This window comes from Otolemur garnettii, unplaced genomic scaffold (assembly GCF_000181295.1).
Source record: "Otolemur garnettii isolate 467f Iridium unplaced genomic scaffold, OtoGar3 scaffold00023, whole genome shotgun sequence".
NCBI lineage: Eukaryota > Metazoa > Chordata > Mammalia > Primates > Galagidae > Otolemur > Otolemur garnettii.
The window spans coordinates 814436-831550 of record NW_003852418.1 but is presented as its reverse complement, the minus strand read 5'-3'; positions in this window follow the sequence as shown (position 1 = coordinate 831550).

Genomic DNA, 17115 nt, shown 5'->3' with positions numbered 1-17115 from the left:
GCAACAGTACAGCCATGATAGGTTTTATTTATTCTTGCAGTTTTTGGCTGGGGCCAGGTTTGAACCCACCATCTCCAGTATATGGGGCTGGTGCCTTACTCCTTTGAGCCACCAGTGCCACCCCCATGATATGTTTGATTCTGAAGCCCATGATTTCAGGAATCTTTCCTGAGCACATGTGGTTCAATCTGTGCTCTTGACACTTTAGAAAACTAAGACCCAGAGAGGGTGAGTGACTTCCTTAGAGTCACACAGCCAACCCCGACAGAACTAGGTCCAGTTCCTCTGTCTCCAAGCTCAAGGCTGTCCTACTATGCCATACCATCCCATTTGTATTAAACCACACTTTATAGTTTAAAAATTATAGTCACATCTATGATCCCATGTAATTCATACAACAACCCCTGAGACCACTATTATCACCTTCTTTTTTTTTTAGAGACAATGAGGAGCCAGAAGCTCTGTGAGATGCAGGAACCACACAAGGTTGCCCAGTGAGGCAGGGCAGAGGCTGGATGTGAAAGGACAAATCCCAGCCCATTTTCCTCCCCTTAGTAATTTTGCCTCGTGTCTGCTTCCCAATATAAGTGCAACCGCAGGCACTGTGGAAGCTGAGGGCCTTATGAAGGCAGAAGATAAGCAAAGACTATCCCAGGAAATAGTCCTTGGGAATTTGCTAGGGTGGGTGGGGTGATTCTTGTTGCTCATTTCACGCTGGGAATGCTCCAGGAGTTAGAAAGCCTCCCGTCCCTAGAGGCAACTGAACAAGCATCTAGTGGTCATGTGGATGCCAGGAAGCAAATATCACTGCTATTTCCATTACACAAATGAGGCTCAGAGGTGACTATCATGTCAAGTATTTCAGTTGGGAAAGATGATCTTTTTAAAGTTTCCCCCAAGCACAGGATATTTCATCAGGCCTTACTTCTGAGCTAAGCTCCCTGGAGAGTCTCCACCCTTCCCTTGCCTCAGGAAGGCCACCCTCCCTCCCCTTTTTGAAAGGTGTCACTTGAGCACTGTGGCTATGTCAGTGGTAACAGCATAAGATTTGTCCTTTTAATCCAGAATCAATAACAAATTTCATTTAAAAATAAATTAAACCAGGCATTGGAAATCATTCACCGTATGGGCCGGGGCCCTATATAGCACCGTCTAAATGGCTTCCTTTTGTTCATCTATCAATGCCAAGAGGGGAGAAATACCTAAGCTGCCTGATTCATGGAGAAACTACTTAAATGTATCAGCCCCTAACAATGAGCAATGTAAGCCCAGAGTTGCACCTTTTAACACACCAATAACATGTGGAGCAAGGCTCCATGAGAGCTTATCAGAGACCCCACGGTCACTGGCTTCAAGAGGGCCCATTTATAAGGGGGAACAATGGCTTTAGTATGTAGCCACCTAATTTCCAGAATGCATTACTGAGCTCTGAGGAGCAATGGAATTCTATTAAAGTCTTATCTGCCACTGGAGGGTATGAAACCGACAGGGAAATCCAGACTTGGCATAGACATGCCCAGAAAGCACCAGGGCTGACCCTTAGAGGTAGGCGAACAAGCCCAGAGGGAGGAGGAGGGGCGCAAGGGGCCCCGGATGTGTGAAAATATGTGCATTAATAGAGCTCCAGTTTCCAGCGATTACGTTTACATCAGCGAATAAAACTTGGTAATAAAACATCGGAGCTGCGTCTCAGACAGCATTTCCTTTTACAGCCCGGTGTATTTCACTCATTATAACAGGAGGCAAGGAGCGCGTGGTGTCCCCATTTCTCCCCCTTTAATTAAATTTCCTAAATTACTGCCTAAGATTTGGATAAAGCAAAAGACTTACGACTCCACTAATCGCCATCGAGGCTCCCGCCTCATCACTGTGGTGTCCCTGACTGTACCAGTTCCCAACATTATTAAAGTGAAATACTGTGGGCATTGCCTGCCTGGGCTCTGGTTTGTAAAAGGAGATGCAATATCAAGAGAGAAATTGGCCCACAGTCAGGAAAGAGGCCTGGGTTTCAGGACTAGCTTTGCCATCACCACCTTGTGTGACCTTGGGCAAGTTGCTTCTCCTCTCTGAGCCTCACAACTGCCCCTTTCCCCCAAACATCCATCTTGAGGCTCTTAGCACTGATTTGGGGCTGGAGAAGTCTTTGGAAGCATATTGGGATGACTTGGGAAGCTTTAAGAAAATTAATGTCCAGGCTACACCCCAGAGATTCTGACATAATGGGTCTCAGATAAGGCCTGGGGATCAGGCTTTTTAAAAATTCCCCAGCTGATCCTAGTGTACAGCCAGGATTGAGCACCACTGGTTTAGACATAGAATTATGAGATGTTAGTGGACTTCAGAACCTCTGGGGCGGCTTGCTGTGCCTGCACAGGCCCAGGCCATGCTCCTGGTGATTTTCTTTCAGACTGGATGAGGAGTATCTGGGAATCTGTCTACTCACCAAGCACCCTAAGTGGATCTCAGACAGAGATCCAGTGGGCCACAGTGAGGATTCCAACAGGGGAGAGAGGATGGGGGGTCTACTCTTCTGTTCCTTAAATTGGGTCCTGACAGCCCCTTGGAATGAGAAAGCCACTCTTCCCCCACCTCTCCTCTGGAGGGTAGCACAAGGGGCCAAGCTGTGACCTCTCACCAAGGTCTGGGATGACTGATTTCCTTATCTATTCCCTGCTGAGCTGCCAGGAGCCTATCCTCTGTAGTCAGACCATATACCTGTCATAGGAGCCTCCAGGTTCTGACCCTTCTGCCCATGTGGTTTACATGCAGACGAAGGTCCTCCATCTGGATGGATTCCGAGTCTTTGTCTGCACTCTGCCTCCTTCAGGGCTCATGAGGCACCTAGGAGGGCTCTGTCTAGGCTAAAGGTCAAGCCGGGGCCAGGGACCAGGCACCAAGGGCAGCAGGGAGTTAATCCTCCTGGCTTCTGCCTCTGCCAGGCTAGTAACCCTGTGAAGACCTCTGGGGTCTCCCTGACATTTTTCTTCTTCATTCCAGAAGAAAACATCTATAAGTGAAAATTCAAAGTATCTCTATTTTTTTTAAAACAGAGAAAGGTCACCAATGTCCCCATTGTGTTGATGGAGAAACTCTGGCCTAGGGAGGGGTGCTGAGAAGCCTAGATCTCACAGGAAGGGAACAGCAGAGGCAGGCTGAGAACCTGGGTCTCCTGACTCCAGGCCAGGGTTTTCAACCACATGTCACTGCCTGAGAGGGCAGATAGGCTCCATCCTCACTTCTCCCGCTAAGTAGCTCCTCTAGATATTCAACTCTCAGGCTTCTCAAGGGGCTACCTCTCCAAGAGCCAAACAACCTCTTGTCTTAGTCTGCTGCTGTAACAAAATACTACAGGCTGGGTATCTTAAACAATGGACATTTATTTCTAACAGTCTTGGAAACTGTGAAGTCCAAAATCTAGGTTCAGGAAAGGTTGGTTTCATCTGAGGTCTGTCTCACTGTGTGCTCACATTTCCTCTTCTTTATATGTGCACAGGGAAAGGGTGAGAGAGGGAAGGAGGACAGTAGAGAGAAGGAGAGAAGGAGTTCTCCAGTGTCTCTTCTTATAAGGATGCTAACTCTATCAGATCAGGGCCCCACCCTTATGACCTAATTTAACCTTAATTACATCCTTACTCCAAATACAGCCACACTGGGATTTAAGGCTTCAACACATGAATTTGAGGGGACACAAATCTTAATAACCTTCAGGCCTTGACCCTCAGATTTGAATTTAAGCCCCCAAATTGTACTCTACCAAGGCCTATAGGAAATGCACATGGCATGTATCAGTGTTGGCCCAGCAAGGAGCCTAATGGTAATCCCCATCAAAGGCAATTAATTGCATCAGGAAGGGGGGGTTCCCTAGGGCTCTTCACCCTGCAAACCAGGTGCTTATTAAACACAGCAGGACAGCAGGGTCTCTGCCAATTATAAGGCTCTGCTTGTAGGAGTGTTTTTAAAATCCTGAACTGACTTTAATGGCATGGTTAATACCAGTCTAAATATTCCACAGTTGTGAGTAATTAGCTAGACCAACACTGTCTAACAGAAATAAAATGCAAGTCACATGTGTAATTTTAAATTTTCTAGTGGCCACACGAAAAAATAAAAATAAAAATAAACAGGTGAAATTAACGTTAGTATTATATTTTATGTAATCTACCAAAAATATTATCAACATGTAATCAATGTAAAACATTACTAATGAGATTTCTTACATTCTTTTTTATATAATAAGTCATCAAAATCTGGTGTGCATTTTTGGACTGCCCACATCTCCGGTGCTAAGTGGCCCCATGTGACTCCTGATAACCATCGTCAACAGTGCAGAGGTAGCCATTCTAAGGGAGGCCTGGGCTTAGTATCTCCATGCCCCACACAGGAGAAGAGAATGAGCCATTGACTGAGCACTTACTGTGTGCTAGGCACCAGGATTTATCTAATTAAATCCTCACGATAAGGATGGGCTTTTACCTCCTCCTACAGCTCAGGTTCAGAGAGGTGAAGTGACTGAGCCAAAGTCACACAATGGCTGGGACAAAGGTCCACCATCCCAGGTGTCTGCCATGAAACCCCTCAGGTGGAGGTTGACAAAAGGCAGGGCGTCAGGCCTGGGGAGGATCAGGCCAGACAGCAGGTTACTCTGGGCATTTTTGCATGAGCCTTCAAGCTCAGGGGTTACTTTCCTCTTGTTAGATGTCTCCAACTTCCTCTCTAGGTTTTGATGCCCTTTTGAGATAAGGGCTATCAAACTCCCCCCTCCCAAGCCTGAGAGAGGAAGCTGGGCCCCAGCTCCAGGGCCGGAGTGAAAGAACCACCACCCTTATCACAATTTGAATTAAAATTTTGAGACGCAGTCTCACTCTGTTGCCCAGGCTAGAATGCTACGGCATTAGCCTAGCTCACAGCAACCTCAAACTCCTGGGCTCAAGCAATCTTCCTGTCTTAGCTTCCTGAGTAGTTGGAACTGAGGGTGCCCATCATAATGTTCACCACAATGCCCAGCTGATTTTTCTGTTTTTCATAGAGATGATCAAACTGGTCTTGAACTCCTGAGGTCAAGGCAATCCTCCTGCCTCAGCCTACCAGAGTGCTAGGATTACAGGCATGAGCCACTGTGTCTGGCTGCCTCTCAGATATTTGAAGACAGGGACCAGGCCCCCATGTTTCCTTGTCTGTGCTCCGGGTGTCCCCAGACCCCTCCACCACCAGGTGCCTTTGCTGGTTTTCTTTCCTTCCAAGTATGTCTGAGCTGGCACGGTGTGCTGTGGCCTCTGGGGTCCCAAGGCAAAAGTCAGCTTCTTACCCTGAGAAGCTTGCCATACCTCACAAGACCTGCTGTGACCTGGGCCTGTCATCTCTCTGTCTCTCAAACACTCCAGTACCATCTCTTCCAAAATGCAGGCCTCAGCCCTCTAAAGTCCCTTCCCCTTCTATATTTTTCTCAACATTTACCTTATCTGCCATGTTACACATTATTTTGATTTTCTATCTCCCTCACCACAGTGCAAATTCCATGAGACCAAAGGCTGCGTTTGCTTGTTTTCTAGCATAGGTCCTAGTGCACAGCTGGTGCTCAAGACATAAATCTTGAATGAATATAAAATGTGATTTTTGAAATGTTTTTGTGGTGGTCTGACCCTCTCCCCGCATCAGACTGAGAGGCCCCAGAGGAGGAATTGAGTTGATTTTGCTCATCACTTTGTGATAGCAGGGACATGCACACAGTAGGCCCTCCGCTATTATTGGCCGAGTGAAAGTGGACACTCCATGTCTTGGTAAGGGTTATTATTCTGCACTGTGAGGACCTGCAGGTGTCATTTGCTGAAGGCCTAGAACGCATCAGGCCATGTGCTAAGTGCCTAGATTATTTCTTATTCTACTCTCACTGAAAGGTAGATATGTGAACTCTCCCATTTTACAGATGAGGAAACTGAGGCCCATAGAAGTGCCAAGGTCCTGACAGCTGGCAAGTGGCAGAACCAGGATCCAGTTCAGATCTTCCTGGTTCCAAATAGTAAACAGTAGTACTTACTGCACTGGCTGCGTGCTAGCCGCTGAGCTGAGTCATTTGTCAATGTTCCTCCTTGAAGCCTTATAGTGACCCTGTGAGGTTGCACCATGAACACCCTGCTTTTATTTATTTTTTAAGTTATTCTTTTATTTATTTATTTATTTATTTTGGTCAGAGTCTCACTCTGGCACCCTGACTAGAGTGCTATGGTATTATAGCTCACAGCAACCTCAAGTTCTTGGGCTCAAGTGATCTTCTTGCCTCAGTTATTTTATTTTTCATAGAGTCGGGGTGGGAGGTCTTGCTATTTCTCAGGCTGGTCTTGAACTCCTGAGCTCAAGCAAACCACCTACCTTTGCCTACCAGAGGGCTAAGATTACAGGCATGAGCCATGGTGCCTGGCCAACACCCCTTGTATGCACGAGGAGCCTGAGACTTTGATGGTGCAGAAGGTTCCTGAGGTGACACAGTTAGTGGCCACTGGGCAGCCTGTCTATTGAGCCTGAGCTCTTAACTACAACAAAGAGGTCACTTCATCTCCAAAGGTGTTGTTTGGGACCCAGCTCTTGGCTAGATGGAGGGGAGAGACTCAGGGTGGCTGACTCCTGTTGTTGGGGTTTGGTTCTCCCCACTGGGAGACGGGAACCAGGCACGCCAAGCCCTAACCAGTGTCTGCTCCCCCTGAGTCCCTAGTCCCCCTGGGAGCATCATCTCTGCCTGGTGGCTTCCCCATATCAGGAACAAGAGGGCAAAAACTGATCATCGCTAGAAGCATTTCCCACTAGAGTGCCAGGAGGAGATGAGAGAGGTAGAGACTTGACCCAAGTACCAAGGTTTCCAACACACATCTTTGGAGACCCAAGCTAATACTTTCCCCACTGAAGCAAAAGCCCATCAAACCAGGGTGGGACATTAAACCAAAGGAATGACATTCTAATGGTGAAATTTCAAAAAAGGAGAGGGCAGGGGGGGTCCTTGCTAGAGTGGAGGCACCCTTGGACCACGCGGATCTCTCTCATTAATGATCTACTGGCAGAATCTGGACAGAGGTGCTGGGTAATTATATTTAAATGGCTAGAACCTGCTCCGGTCTTTCATGGAACTCACTGAGGCCTGTAAATCACACCACGGCAGCTCCAGGAGGGGATAAATTCCCCTCTGATCTGAGAACGTCCCCAGCTGTGATTCTGAATGCAGTACAGCATAGTAGCGCTGGGGCTTTCTGAGCCTCCCCACTCCCAGGAGATGGCAGCGGCAGCAGCCGGATGAGCCTGCAGTCCTGGAGCTGCAGCCCTTCTACACCCACCACAAGAAACTGAGTTGAGGACTCTAAGGTGGCCTCGGAGGGGACAGGGTCCCCAGGACCGTGTGCGTGTTTTCATTTTTCTGTCTACCCACTCATCCATGCAACATCTTCCCTTTGCTGGTGTGGGGTAGTGATGAGAGCTCACCCCTGGTTCCAAATCCTAACCCTGAGTGGCCTTGGGTAGCTCCCTTCTCTCTGGGCCTCAGTTTCCTCATCTGAGAGATGTGCACTCACCCCTCAACCCCAGGGTGCTGGAAGAGCCGATGAGATAGAATCTAGGCACACTGACACACGTGTGTGTCTTCATTCTTGCTATGATAATCTGTGGCTGGCAGGGCCTCTGAATATCATTTATTGCACAATCTCAATGTACAGGAGGGGAAACTGAGGCTCAGGGAAGGGCAGAGGCTTCTAAGGACACACATTCCACAGACAGGCAGAGACAGGCCTGGGCCCTGGGGCTCCACTTGCCTCAGTCATAGTCCTCCACCCCTGGCCATTTTCCAGCCAGAAAAACCAAAAGCCCCGGCACTGGCTAAAAGTCCAGTGTGTGTCCTAGGAGCCCCAGTTTATCCTTGGATCAACATCCCCTGCATCCACTGTTTAATCATTTGTCCCTGCACTTCCCTGCTCCGTGGAGTGCTGGAAGCAGGAATCAGCTGGGACGGTTTCTTTCTTCTGGGCTCCTGTTCCCCTAACCTGGTTAGGGCATGCAAAGCCCCATTGCCTCCAGAGCAGGGCTCTCTCCAATCCCCACCCCCACCCAGCGAGGCTAGAAAGACCCAGGTGGCCCACAGAGGCAGTGGAGGGCTGCCCCATGTGTGCGCTGTGGATCCTGACTCTGTCTCTCTGGGCTAGGTGACCTTAGGGCCTTTTCCGTCTCCAAGTCTCCATTTCTCTACCTGCAAAATAGGAGTAACAGGACATATTGCCGAAGGTTGTTGTACAGTTCAAACATCCATCGCTTACAGCACCTGGCTAAGTAAATGGGAGCAGGGAATCACTCACTGCCGCCTGCCAGCCCCCAGCCAGTGATTAGGGCCCAACTTCTGCATCACTTATCTGATTCAGTGGACATTCTCCAGGGGGCTCTAGCCCAGTTGTGGAGGACTCTGAGGAGTGAGGAAGCCTGGTCAGGGGGCCACCAACTGTGCTGACAGCAGTAGGGATGACGCCTCTGGCCAGGACGTGGCCATGGTTGTGTTGACAGAAGTGCACAGCCTATAACAAGGGCAGGGTGGTCTCTTGGAGGCTTTGCTGATCTCTGCACCCTGGACTCAGCCCTGTTTGACCAGGGCAAGCAATGAGATAGGCTGCATCTGGGGATACTAACTCACAGGTCTATGTGGCTCCTGTCAGCCTTGGCACATGCACCACGTGGTCTATTGCATGTTCTCTCTGAACGTGCCCCAGACTGAATTCCTGACCTTCCCTGGAGAGTCTGGTCCTCCTTGGATCCCCTCATCTCGCGGGGCAGGGGGCCCTTCATCCATCTGCCCATCCTGAACCCCCAGATCTGAACCATCCCCAAGATGGCCCACAGAGCCTGGACTTCTTTCTCATCCTCTGCTTCTCTTATGCTTACCCTGCCGCTAGCCCCATCTCCACCAGCTATGGGAGCCCCTTGCCTGCCTCTGCCCACATCCCCATACCCCTGGCCGGTTCTCCCACAGAGCCAGCGTGGCCTCTCCTCACATGCGAAACTCACCCACTCCCCTGTTTCAAGGTCTATAGATGGCTCCCTCCTGCTGCTTAGAATTAAAAAGCCCTCCCCACCCCCTACTTCCTTATATAATCTCACCTTCCACTAGCTCCCCCTCACACTCTCTTCAAGCCACTTGGCCTTCTCGGAGCTTCTAGAATGTACCATGCATCCTCCCTTCCCAATTCCCTCTGCCCGGAATACCCTTGCACCTGGAGCAGGGCTTGGCTCCTGTGCCCTGCTGGGAGGGGCCATCTCTCCCTCCCTCCTAGACCCTTGGCCCTCTCCTTGCAGCCCTGGTTGTCCTGCCGCCCCCCCCCCGCCCCGCCCGGCCACTAGGCTATGAGCACACAAGGTGTGGGTATGGTTTTCCCATTCTGTACTAAAGCCTAGCACATAGCCAGGCCTCAGCAAACCTTGCTGAATGGATGGGCAAGGGAAGTAATGGGTGAGCAAATGAAGAGTTGTAACTTCAGCCCGGGAGTGAACCTGATCCTTGTATTTTAGCCGTAGGGAAGCCCAGGCCCACGGTGACACTGGTTTGTTATGTCTCTGGCATTCTGCATCCTTCTCTGGACCTCAGGTTCCCTTGGAGAATGAGGCATGAGGGAGTTAGGTAGGATGATCTCTAGGAAGCAGGCAAGTGGCAGAGCTGGGCCCTGGAGCTGGTCCTGGAGAGAGTCACATTAGGTCCACACAAGGACAAACGCCCCCATAGTTAGGGCTGTCCTGTTCTTTGGGAGGAAGAGAGCTCACCATTGCTGGAGGCATGTAAGCAGGGGTGCTATAGACAGGATTCTCGAGGCTGGGCCTCATGACCAAGCATGCTTCCTGGAACTCAGGAAGGCACAGGCTCTGGAGGTCAGTCTCAGCACCACCCTCATCAGCTATGACACTGATAAGCTGGTGTAGCCCTCTGAATCTTGATTACCTTATCTGTAAAATGGAGATACAGCATCAGCCTTGCAAGGTTTTCAGAAAATGCACAGGGCCTGGAGCGACATAAATGTTTAATGAGCATTGGCAGCTTCCCTGGCCCAGCCTGTGTATCCAGGATAAAAGCTCTGGCCATACCCCGGTGGGCTGCTTTATCCCCAGAGTTACAGGGGCTCCCGGAGTGTTCCTTCTGGACCTCATGCCCAGGGTGGAGGGAGCCCGGTTTGACCCTGAAACCTCAGAGAAAGGGCGGCCTTGAGCGGCCCTTCACTGTGTTAGCTCCCCTGCAGACTGCCGGCCTGTGAATCTCCCGCCTCCCTCATCCCACCTCCATGCAGGGAGTACATCCTTTCCACGCCTCCCAATCACGGCAAACTGCCTCATCAATCATGTTCTCTCTAATTAACTTCTAATTTACCTCTTTAGTCAAATCTGTTTACAATCAGAGACAAGAAAACACGCAGCAACTCAAGGTATGGACGAGGGGCCCAGCTCCAGGGACCGAGGAGGATCAATCAGCCCTTGACCAAGGCAGTAGTCCCAGGGCTCCCCTCCCATACCAGGGAGAGCCGAGGGTGCCCAGAGCCCTTTCCTGGAGGGGAGCAGGCGGCATCCAGCATTGGCACGCACTACTCCAGCCCAGATGCCTCACCCTCCCTGCCACCCAGCCGCTGCCATCCTCTGCTCTCTGTATGGCCCCCTCTCTCCTGGTGTCTCTACTCTCTAGAGGGAGCTCCTCAGAGCAGGCATCCTGCCCCTTCCTGGCTACATAGCCTCAGAAAATGGCCTGACAACTCTGACCTTCTCTTTCCCACTTGCCAAGTGATGGGTAAAATAACATTGCCCACCTTGCAGGTTCAGTGAGCACAAACAAAGGGTCCATCAGCCGCCCAGCCCCACCCACACTGGCCTGGACACCAAGCCAAACATAGACGGAGCACTGGCCTTGTTTGGTTTTTGTTTCTGGAATGTTTTGTTTGAAATTTCCAACTAATTGCAAACTTATAGAAAAGTTGTAAGCACAGCTTGTGATATGTCCTCACCCCCAAAATATTTTAGTGTTTGTTTCCTAAAACAAAGACATATTCCTACATAGTTATAATATAACTGCCAGAATTAGGAAGTTTGTGTTGAAACATACTTCCTCTAATCTCAGGGAGGGCCTGAGATTAATCCCGCTGCACCACTAAACGGCCTATGACCTTGACCGAGTCATAGTGTCCGTCCTAGGCACAGTTTCTGCATCTGTGAAGCAGGTGGTTGGCCAATAATCCCATCTGGCAGGCCTGGCACGGTGGCTTACTCCTGTAATCCTAGTACTCTGGGAGGGCACAGTAGGCAGATTGCCTGAGCTCAGGAGTTTGAGGCCAACCTGAGCAAGAAGGAGACCCCATCTCTACTAAAAATAGAAAAACTAATCAGGTGTTGTGTCGGGTACCTGTAGTCCCAGCTACTGGGAGGCTGAGGCAGATGGATCTCTTGAGCCTAAGAGTTGTTGTGAGCTATGACTCCACAGCACTCTACCCCAGGGCAACTGAGTGAGATTCTGTCTCAAAAAAAAAAAAAAAAATTCCCACCTGGCCATGCAGCTATCAGAATCCAGCCAGCCGCATAGGGAAAAAAATGTGGGGAGGGGGTTTTATTATGATGTCTGTTTTAGAGGAGTAAATGGAGGCTCAGGGAGGGGAATCACTTGCTCTATATCACACACAGGAAGGCTGGAGTCAGAAGAACCCTGGCGTTGGGGTGGGCACATGCTCCATTCAGAGCCTGAGGAAAAGTTAGCCAGGGACTCTTTCCTTAGCCCCTTTGCCCCTAGAATGAGAGACTCAACAGGTGGTGGAAAAAAAAAACAGAGAAAGGTAAGTGATAAATGATTATTTTGTTGTTGTTTTGTTTGTTTTTTGGAGATAGGATCTTGCTCTGTTACCCAGGCTGGAATGCAGTGGTGTGATCCCTGCAGCCTTAAACTCCTGGGCTCGATCGATCGATTAATCCTCCTACCTCAGCCTCTCAAAGTGCTGGGACTACAGGTGCAGTCACCACGCCCACCCCGAGGGGTGACAATTATTAATGGCACCAGTAAGACTAATAATGAAAAATGAGCAAAGTCATCTTGGAGGTGGCTACTCGTGGAGGTGGGTGGGTGGAGGGTGCCCCCATCACTGGGGACCCTCAGAGGGGCTGGGACCCATCCAGGAGGGAACAAGGGATGCCTGTGTGGCCTTGGCCCTGGCCTGTCTTCTCTTGACTTTCTGTTTGCCTGCTTCTTAGCTGATGTATCCACTCACTGGTTCATTCAATTTGCACTCACTGCCTTGGTACCTGTAGCTCAGTGAGTAGGGCGCTAGCCACATGCACCAAGGCTGGCAGGTTCAAGCCCAGCCTGGACCTGCTAAACAACAATGACAATTGTAACAACAACAACAAAAAAATAGGTGAGCATTGTGGCAGGTGCCTATCATCCTAGCTACTTAGGAGGCTGGGGCAAGAGAATTGCTTAAGCCCCAGAGTTTGAGGTTGCTGTGAGCTGTGATGCCACAGCACTCTACCCAGGGTGACATAATAAGACTCTGTCTCAAAAAAAAAAAAAAAAAACCCAACAAATTTACACTCACTCTTCCTTGTTTCCAGAACATTCCTCCAGGTCCTCCCATGGTCTTCTCCTCAGAGAGGACTTCCAAAACCATCTCACCTCAAAAAACCTCCACACACACACACACACACTCTCTGTCTCTCTAATTTGCTATTTAGCTCTTTACCTTGTTTATTTTCTTCCTCTTATGTATTTCTATTAGAAATTATATCATTTAATTCTCTCCTTTTGGTGGTTTGTTAGGTTGTTCAATGTCTGTCTCCACCCCACCCTGAGTTCCTTGAAAGCAGGGATCTTTGTCTGTTTTTTTCATGTCTGTTACCCCAGAGTCCAGCTCTATGCCTGGCACATTCAATCATGTCTGCCCTGGAGCTGGTCAGCTTGAGGACAAGGTGATAGAATCCAACGAGGACTCTGTCCTCTTCTGCTCACAATCCTACCCAGGTATAATCACAGAATCTCATAGAAGGCAGACATGGCCAAGTCTAGTCTCCTGCACGTGATGCTGCTGAATGTGCCAGACCTGCGGGTGGGCTGGAGGGAAGAGAGGCCACACCCACAGAGGCACTGAGCAGAGCCCTGTCTCCAGAGCCAGGCAGGTATGGGCTCAAGCCCATCTCTGCCCAGTCTTGCTCAGTCTGTCAACTTGGGATGGACTTTGCTTTCCACAGGGTTCTTGGGAAAGCTCTGGAGGATGCCCTGTGCCAGCCCAGATGCCTGCTACTGCTTCCAGGCCTCCCCACTGGTCCCTGGAGCCCTGACTGGGGGCTGGGGATACAGGGGAGGTCTGTGTGTGAGCCTCTGCCCAGAGGTCTTATTTGAGGACTGCGTGGCATCTCGTCCAGAGGCCTGGGAGGGGAGGGGAGAAGGGGAGGGTGTTCCTGACACCTTACTGTGTAGTTTGCTCATATTTCTATTTTCCTGCCTGGATTTCTCATCTGTTGTAATTAGGTGTCCAGGTGCCTCCGATTCTGTTCTGATAGACTTTGCCTTGTTTAATCTGTAACAGGATGGCTGCCTTTGACAGATGTTTTATTCTGGGATAAAAACAAGGTTGTTAGAGATGGAGTGAGCTTGCGGGGTGGCTGGGAATCCTTGGATCTGCCTTCACCCCCCAGACTTTTGGGAGACCTGGTACCTGTCACTTCCTCTTCTGGGCCTGAGTTTGCCCACCTATAAAACAGGGAGAGCTGAACTGTCACTGAGCACCTGTTACCTGTGGTGCCAGGATGGGGTGGGTCCCACTGAGCGCAGGAATCTTACTCATTCCATGCCGGTGAAGAGGCATTTAAATCCAAGGTGGCATTTTCGTCACTGTGTTCTTAATTGTAATTGCCATTTAATTAGATTAATGATAATTGATAACACTAATAATGTACTGTCCTTTGTCTGGGAGGATGACATTGCAGACCCAGAGTCCCGAGATGGAGATGGAGCTGGGCTCTGCCTGCCCCTCTCTCCTCCCACTTCTCGCTTCCCCCTTCCCTCCTGGCTTTGTCTCCTGCTCTTCACGCTCATCCCAGGGCTGGGTCCCCTCTGACTGTGAGGCTCCAGGGAGGGGATGAGTACATGAGTCAGCGGACAGCGGGGTAGACGGATGGCTGGGTGGGTGGACAGGAGGATGCTGAGAGAGATGGATGACAAATTCATGAATGGCTTTGGTCTCCAGTAAGGTGAGGTGACCAAGCTCACTGACTGTTTGGGGACCCCACCTCTGCTTCTAGCTCCCTTGTGTCCTCATTCTCAAGCACTTCTGACTATTCCTTGAATCCACGATGTACACTCTTGCCTTGGAGCTTTTGCATTCACTATTTTCTCTCCCCACTCATTGATCCAGTCTCAACTCCGACATCACCTTGGAGGGTGGTCCCTGACCACCTTCCTCCCCATTGCTCAACTTTGTCCTTAAGCTGCTCCATGGGGCTCATCTGCCTGCATGTTTGGCCTCAGTCTCCTGATCCTTGGAAGGCAGCAGGGCTGGGAGCATCCTGCCATGTTTGCTGCGACATTGCTGCGGCCCATGTTGGAATGTCAGTAATGCCGATCTGAGCATTGGCCAGCACTTTACAGCACTTCCTGCTACAAGGCTGAAGTAAGTGCTCAGAAAATATTTTTGGAGACACATTGACAGATGACCTATGGGGTGGCAAGCTCGTGCTGGGTACCCAGATGCAGAAGTGGATGCGACACAGCCTTCCTCCCAGGCAGCCTGCAGGGCAGTGGGGGGCGGGGGGAGGCGGGCTCCAGGAGGATTGAGCTGTGAAGGGAGGAGGATGGAGCCTGGGGTTCTCAGGACTTCTAGCAGTCATGCCAGATCTGGTAGGTTGTGTCTGCATCTGTCTCCCCAAGAGGGCAGGACTTGTGCCCGTGCTTCCTGGAGAGGGCAGCACCTGGCCCAGAGTGAGTCTAGAATACCTGTGCAATTGTGGGTGGAGGGAGTGGGGCAGCCCATGGCAGAGAGAAGGGACAGCCCACAGCAGCCTCATGTGCTGGTTAGGAACATGAGTGTCAGCCAGCCCATAAGCTATGACTGGATGGTGGCTCAACCCCCCAAGCCCTTAAAGAGCGCTTGCTGTATGCAGGCACACTGTTCACTCTTTGCTCCTAAAGGACCTTGCCTTGGGTATTTTCTGATGGATAAATTGACGTCCTCATGAGTTTATTGAGTCGTTCTGGTGTAAATAAAGATGAATCACTTCCCTGTCCGGTGAGGAAGGTGAACCAGAAAATGCAGTTGGAATATCAGTAATGACGATCTGAGCTTTGGCCAGCACTTTACAGTTGGCCCGGCTTTTTACAGCATCGGCTTGTCGCAGGTCTGGATAGTGAGCAGTCTCGTTGAGTAGTGCTTTCCTCCCACATTGTAGACAGGGAGACTGAGGCTCAGGGAGGTGAAGCCACTCTCCCAGGGTCACACAGCTGGGCAGTAACAGAGCTGGGATTTGAAACCAGGCAATCTGGCTCCAGCATCCACGTCTTGTGTTCAATACCTTCTTGGATCCCTGGGCCCAGCCCACAGGAGGGCATGCGCAGGCAGGCCCGCAGCCTGGTCAAGTTCAGTCTGTGTATCTTTTGATCTTCCCCAATGACAGATTTCCACTTGCAGCTGCTAAAAGCAGACCTTGTTCCCAAGAGGGCGGGGAAAGGTGGGGAGGGAAGGCAGCTGGCCCAGGCCATGTCCTGTCATGGCTACTTAATGAGCTTAACTGATAACCACTGGCCCAGGCAGGTTGCCAGCTGGGCTGGTCCATTTGGCCAGGCTTCCTGGCCTTACATCCACGGGCTGGGAGAGGGAGGGTACTGTGGGGTAAGGGAGGGACCCGAGAACCCCAAATTCTTTGAGTGCTGGCATCAGGGCTGGCATCAGAGACACAGCTGTGTGACTTTGAGCAACTTTCTTGACTTCTTTGTACTTTCTTTTCTTATTTGAAAAATGGAAGTTAGCATAGCAAGCTTGAAAGATGCTACAGGGCTGAAATGAAGTGCTGGGGACAGTGGCCTTTAGTTCAGAGACTTGCTTGGTGCATAGTAGGCACTTAGAGAATTTTCCACCCCAGTCCTTTGAAACACACACACTTTGATGATTTTATAGGCTTAAAAAAAATAGCCCTAGACCTACCACGCTAGGAAAAAAGAGAAAAAAGCTGCTTGTGGCCGGGTAGAGACCTGGGTGTTTATCTGGGTGTCATGAACTGAAGGGGTAGCCTGGCTTCTAGGTCTCCCTGGGCCTCAGTGTTGTCATCTGCGAAATGGGCTGGTGATAGGACTCAGTGAGATGGTGCATACCAGGTGCTGGTACAGAGATTGGCATTTAGTCAGTGCTAAAGAATGGAGCTATCACTGCAGTTGTTTTTGAGGGCTAGGTCTTCTGATTCTATGTGATCTCAGGGACAGTCACCTACTTGTTCTGGGGCCTCTGCTTATTTGTAAAACTGGATAGCCCCAAGGTATGCTCTGCCCCAGCTCTGCCACCCCAGGAATCCCTCAGTGCCACCGCTTCTGCTGAAACTCATCTTGTCTGTGCCAGATGGGGGTAGAAACTGTCATGTCTATTTCCCAGCTGAGAGTTTTCAGTGACAAGCCACACCTCTCACTGCCCACTGCCACCTCCTGCCTGTTCAGGTTGAGGAAGGGGCAGGGAAGGATGAGACTCTTTCGGGTCCCGGGAAGGCCTGGGGAGAAGAATCTGGCTCTGGACTCTGCAGGGAGTGGGGCTGCGCCGGCTCAGAGTGGAGGCAGGGCTGAGGGTGGGCGGGCAGATTTATTGCAGCCATTCCTCTCCCCTGCAGCGCCTGCTTCTAATGAAATTTTACGGCAGGTGGAAATGATATGACTCCGCCAGCCCTAAAAGCACTTCTATTTATTCATTAAAGATATTTATATACTGAGCAGCTCTCTCCGCTGGCCCCACCCGACTCCTGCTGGGCCAGTGAAGTTGCTCCAGCCCACAGTGTGGGGAGGCGCTCCCTGGGGCAGAGCCCTTCCCGGCACAGTGACCGGTGGGCTTTGCCTCAATCCCTAATCCCCTTATCTCCAGCCCACTGTCCCTTTCTGGTCCAAAG